Genomic DNA, 6,511 nt, shown 5'->3' with positions numbered 1-6,511 from the left:
TCAGAGGTGATGTAAATTATTCTAGTGTCTAAATCCTGGATGGAAGCAGCTTGCTGTAGTCTGCTCCTCTCTGAAATAATGCCCAAATTAATCAGTCTTGGTGCAGAAGACTGAAAATTAATTACTTTTTTTTTTTCAAATCCTTTACCTTGTAAGCCAAGTACTAGGAGGCACAGTCATCTCTGCATCTCATGTAAGTGGAGCTTGTTTGTAACTCTGGCTGAGAGGAAACACACATGTTCAGGTAGAAATGCCATTGTTACTCTCTGCTGTATATTTCCATCAATTGAGCTTCAATCCAAATTAAATACTTGAGTTCATGGAGGAGTCAAGAGAGGAGCCCTACAGAAAGGCACTACCAAACTTTTTTTAGTTGCCTAACTACTAGTAGGTGATTTTCACAACTTTCTTTCCAGTTCAATGTATGCAATTGTAGCTGTTTCTCACTGTGGAATCACTGTGGTGATTAATAGATATGTTGTGTCCATGTAATTTCACTTCTTGGTCCACAGGGGCCCGTAAGGTAACCAACCTAATGCTTTTTAAAGTTGAAAGTTTTCCAGCATTTGTGTGGGGTTATAAATGAAGCTCTGCCTCCCATGTATCATCCCAAGAGCTGCTTTCTTTCACTGTCCTCCCCTGACATAACAGTAACAGAAAGGGGATGGGCTTGTGCTGAAAGTATAGCTGGCAGCAGGCGATGTAATGAAAATCTTCCTGTCTCCAGGAGTGCCAGCAATTCTTGAGGAAGGAGGAGCTCAGGGTGATTTCCTAGCAGGAACATTGGTTTGCCACTTGGGAGCAGGGTCCTGACACCTGATCCATACCATAGCAACACCATATCAGGCCACATCCGTGCAAGTTCTGTGTGTGTGTATATATATATATATAAAAACTTACAACTGTGACTTGGGACAGATAAGCATGGATTGTTGCCATTTCCCTGACTCATGCACTAGGGTGACCTTGGAGCCACCAGGGTGGCAAAAGCCTTTCCACGAGGCTGTAGGTAGTGCTGGGAGACATCTCAAGTTATCATTTCATCCAGAGTAGCCAGTGAAAGCCAAGGAACTTGAAAATCAGCATGATGCTAAGATGTGTATTTGTACAGCAGGGTGACTCTAGTCTCTGATTGATTTAGGCAGGATTTGAGCTTGGGGAGGGTTTGGTTTGTTGGTTTTTTTGGGTCTCACAGTGTCTCATCATGTCACAACAGATTTGCTTTTGATCAGACTGTCCTGGATGAGTAATGCTGTATTTCTTCCTGCCAATCTCTACTTCTCTAGAACCTATCTCCAAGAAGGACAGGAAGGGAAGGAAAGAGGCAAGTGTTATCACATGCAGTAAAGCCATTGTTTGTGAGGCAATTAGGAAATGGAAATTCACACAGTAATTTAATTATCTTGCCACTAATTTTAGTGAAAAGTGTCTAATGATCTTTGTGGACTAGGACTTTAATTGCATATGCAGCTGGAGAGATCACACAAGCATGAGGGTAACAGGGTCTGTTCAGGTAGCTCTAGTTGATGTGGACTCACAAACCAGATGAGAGTTGTCCTCTGGGGAATGAGCCCTCTGGCAGTTAGTGACCGTGCTGTCAGCCCCTCGGTCTTTGGAGCTGGGGACAGGTGCATGTGTTACTGGCTTTGTGCATGAATGTATGTGGCAACAGAACTTCTCATGGCATCAGAGGCCCTGGTCACTGAAGGCTGTGTTGACAAATTCCTCATGGAGATGGTCACCTCCTGGCCCTGGCTGTTGCACTGGAGGGAGTTGTTCCCTGTTTGTGTTTGTCGCAGGCCAGTTCCCTTCCTGCATCTCCTCCAGCACTGGCTGGGCTTGTTTATTCCCTGCTCCTCATCCTGGAATTGTTGTGAGGGTGCCAAGGCTCGTAGATCCATGACTCTGAGCAAGGCAGGGTTTAAAGGTCATAGTCAAGACCATTAATAACAAGGTGCAAACGGCTGGTTTATATGTAATGTGAAGCTTTTTACTTATTTCATTTTTGCACTTTGGGGGCTCTGTTTGCTTATGGAGCACTTGGTGTCTGGTACCTATTTAGGCTGAGAGCAGGCAATTGGGTTCCTTCAGGCCTTCAGAGGAATGCAGAAAATTGTTCTCCGGTGTTGTAATTCTGCTAGGATAACTGGAGCTTATTTGTCTCACTGCTTATTAAATGCATACTTGTCTTGAGGTCCTCTTTTTTTTCTGAGAAACATTGGGTGAATCCCAAGGACCACAAGTGAGAGGAAGATTCCAGGGGGAGGGGGAGAGTGAAGTGCCTACACCTCTCTACAAACTGAATCATCTGCCTCCAGTGCCAGCAGCCTGAAGAGGTTAAATATGAGAGCAAGTCCCTTGGAGAGAAGGAGACATACATATGGGGCTCGTACAGACATAAATTACTGCTGCCCTTCCCCCTGCCCAGGGGTGACACATGGCAGGGAGATGCACCTCCCAGACCACTAACATATGGGGTGTGTAGTTGGGAGCCACATGGGGCTGTGCTGAGGCTTCAGCATGGGACCAGCTGTGGAGCTGGGAGCAGATGTGCAATGGTGTGGTGTTCCTAGGAGAGGGTAGTGTTGGTGGCAAGGGCAGGGAGAGCAGATGGGGCTTATACTCTGCCAGCCCTGAGTCGTACCCAGCTCACCCTGTTTTCCTGTTAAAAGGGACACACTCCATCCTCCCTTCTCTCTTCTGCAGTTACAGCCGCATGGCTCTGTAGGTGACGTGTGAGTTATTCTGATCTGCTCGTGGGTCAAAAATCTCCAACTGTCAGGTCACACTGACAGTAGCAATTATAGTGGGCTTCTGTGTACAGTCTTCTGTGGTCTGAGTTCACCCAGCTTTTAATAAGGTGGATGGAGAGAGAAGGCAGCTTCACTTTCCAGCTCTGTCTTCATCCTCCTGGCTCCCTCCCCCCTTGCTGGAGCCTCCTCACCCCCCAGCCCTCAGTGCTGTAGGAGGAAGATGGTGATCAGGGATGCTGCTCATGTGCTTGGAATTTTCCTCCTTTCCAGCTTTGACTATTGTACTGTGCTTTTGGGTAGGCCCTTCGGTGAGTCTGGTCATTGGGGAAAGCTGGATAACACACCCACACACTGCATCACTCAGGGTGCAGCCACCAGGATGAGTGTGTTTCTCCATTGGGGATCTTCCCGCTCTGGTTGTTTCTGCCCAATGACATTTTCCTTTCACTCTGGATGAATTGAATTGTGCAATCATACCCTGGCCTCATCAGCTTGGGTCCTTCTTAACCTCCTGATTTCTTTTCTGCTTTGGCTGTAGACTATCATCAGTTATAAACCAGTGTGACACAGTATGTGACTATTGCATTCTCCTGCATTGACTCATCGGCTGAGATTCCAGAGCATGACCCCCCCTCCTGCTCCTTGGAGCAGCCCTCCGTGCCTCAGCCTCAGAAACAAGGGATGGGAAAGTTCCCACATGCATCTGGGCAGGTGATGCAAATGTTAGTGAAGTGCCCCAATAAATCTGTCCCCAGGAGCTGGGCCTGTCCCAGCAGGTGCCCCCAGGAACGCACTGTTGCTGCACAGGAGCTGGAGCAAAGACTTTTGCCCAAGGGTGAATGTGCTAGTGAGCAGAGAGGGCCCAGGGCAGGGTGAGGGGCTTGGGGCTGAGCTGAGGAGGGTGCATGCTCTGCATTGCTGGGGCTCCAGGTCTCCACTGATCTTATACTGCAACTATCAAGGAGAACGGCCGTGTCACCTGGGCTAAGGCCTGTCCTTGCTCTGGTTTAGTAGAGAAAATACCCTTATACCATGTTTCCAGCATCATCTGTGTGTCCAGTTCCTTTGGAGAAGGTAACTTAAGCTCGTTAGGCAATTCTGCTCCTTGTCCTTGAGTTCAGACATGCTTTTGACTGGAGGACAATTAGAAGATGATCCTGCATAAAAGGCTCCTTGCACATTTTAGGCAGATTACTTAAGAGGGGTTTGTGAGAGCAGCTGGGTGTTCCCTGACGAGATTGCAGCCTTCATAAACGTTTATGGATGTGAAACATCTGCTGGCTGAGGATGATGGTGCTGAGGGGAGCTTCGGTAGGGCTCAGTGGTAGGAAGACAGACCACTTGGAATCTCCTTCAGCCTGTGATGGAATGACTTCCTGCACAAGCAAGAAGGTGTCATGCGTTTGCTAATTGTTAATAAGCTAGAAAAGGGTGTAGTCTTGCATAGCCCTTTGCAGAAGAAACTCACCTTTTCTGTCGGGTAGACTCAAGCTGATCAGGCTTCTCCACGACTGCTCCTCCAGGTGCTTCAGTGACACTGGTACCTGCACCCAGAGGCTTTTCCTCCTCCCATGCCCTGTGGTGCTGTGGCAGGGGAAGGTGGCTGGGCAGCGTGTCCCATCCTGCCAGCAACCCAGCAGTGATATGATGGTTGCCTTCTCAGCTATGACTACTGTACAAACTGCTGAAGGGATCCAGTTTTGGTATCCTGCTGATGGTACAGGAAGGGTGGAAGCCAATAAACCCAAGCCATCCTGTCCTCAGGAGTTTTCTCCTTTGTTTCAAAATGTTGAGCATCAGCATTCAAAGGAAGGATGTATTTTGGCAGCAGCCATTGATGAAGGTGTCATTCATCAGGTGAGCCTACAGATCTGCTACGGAGCAGCATTTCTGCTGGAAGACACCTCCCAGGGCTCCTCTGCAGAGGGTGAGATGTTTACTGACAGCTGACCTCGAGTCCCCAGGCTCTGGGTCCCTCCCAGCCCATGGAGCATGTCCTGCTCTGGGAAGGAGGCCTGGATTGATTGCTGAGGGGGCAGCATTTTTTTTAAGTCTGTCGTAAATTGATGGTAGGTGGAGCAGTAATGAAGATAAATGAGGGAGCTCTTCCAGCAGATTAGCCCGTGTGCTGACGGATGCTGTGCTACAGGAGGCTTGAAATGCCTTTGGCCTGGCTCAGACCTCCTGCTCACCTGCCAGCATTCCTCAGCACAGCTGAGATGGAGCAAATCTTCAGGGAAATTGCCTCTCCTTGAAAGCCAGGGGGCTTCGAAGGGCCTGGGCTGAGACCCAGGCACCTCCCAGGTAAACACCAGCTGGAGTGCAAGTTCTGCAAGAGCAGAGAGGGAGAAAGGTGCTGCTCAGCTCTCTTGTGCTGGAATTCAAAAGGGAGATGGTTTAATTCTACAAGAAATGGGTTAGGCAGCGGGGAGGTGGGACTCCTGGAACTGTTTTAAGAGCTGTTGAAACATCACCTTTTTGCTTGTCTGTGGCTCTGCAGCAGCTCTGCTGAAGGTCCTTTTTCTGGATGTGTAATCTTGGTGGTCTGGCACAGAGGAAGGTTCTCTAACCTGGCCCATGGCAGACTAAATTCTTTGAGCAGTTCCCAAAGATTTCAAACTGATTTTCTCTCACCACTTTAACTAATATTTCCTAGGGCCACTGGGCAAAATCCCTGTTCAGAGATGCTCTCCATGCAGTAGCTGATGATTGGCTTATGACGAGAATCTTTGCCTTAATCCCACCCTGCCACTTTGACCTTCCTTCAGACATCACTGCTGTAGCCTGCTCAGCTCCTCTGTCCACACATCTCACTCCTGCAGGGAGAGAACCCTGACTGCTCAGGGAGCTTCCAAAGCCCTTGAGCAGCAACAGCAGCATGAAAGCAAACCCCACTTAAAAGTATTTACAGGTGAGTATTACTGTTGACTTGTCCTTTCCTTTCCTGTTGTTATTTGAAACTTTTAACTTTCATGAAAACTTGCTTTGAGTGTGTGAAACTCCCTCACCTGCCCATCAGCACGGTGATGATCAACATTAGGAAAACCAACCACATTTTTCCTCGGTCCTGGCGAAATCACAGCCTGCCTGGGGCAATGGGCTGCTAAGCTCTGGGAGGGAAGGGTAGGAACACCCTGTCAGCTTCAGCTCACCCTCAGAACTGCAGCCAGTAAGGTAATTAATTTTTTTTTTCACTTGGATCAGTTTAGTTTGCAGGTTCAGCTGTCTTACTTGTACATTGTTTCTGTGGATTGGTCCCTTTTGACCAGACTCTGAATCTGTATGCTAAGAAAAGCATCCAGGGGAAAAAAGAATGGAGGAAATTTCCAGAGATGAGGGGAGGTTGATCTCTAAAGTATCTGCTGGCAGCTCTGCAGCTGCCCTGCCCCTCCTCTCATCAGCTTCCATTTTAGTTGATAGTTTAAGTTTTGGGGGGTTGGTTTGAGTTTGTGGTGGATTTTTTTAATGGGAAAGGTTTGGAAGCTAAGCTAGCACCTCCTGCTGACCCCAGTACTGTGTCCTGAGGTGTCCTGGAGCTGCTGCTGAGGGATCCCCTGGGGGTTTGCACACTGGGTGTCACGGCTCTGCCCTGTGGGAAACAACAGGTACCTCCTGGGGTGGGCAGGTCTGTGCTTTAAGGAGCTGCAGGTAGGAGAAGTGCTGTGGGCTGATGCCCACTCTCTGCCCAACTGGGTGTGTAGGAATTCAAAAAGCAAAGAACATAACTTTCTGATATAAGTTTATAATGAATTTAGACT

Source organism: Apus apus, chromosome 23, assembly GCF_020740795.1.
Source record: "Apus apus isolate bApuApu2 chromosome 23, bApuApu2.pri.cur, whole genome shotgun sequence".
Taxonomy (NCBI): Eukaryota; Metazoa; Chordata; class Aves; order Apodiformes; family Apodidae; genus Apus; species Apus apus.
Note: the sequence above shows the minus strand (reverse complement) of the source record.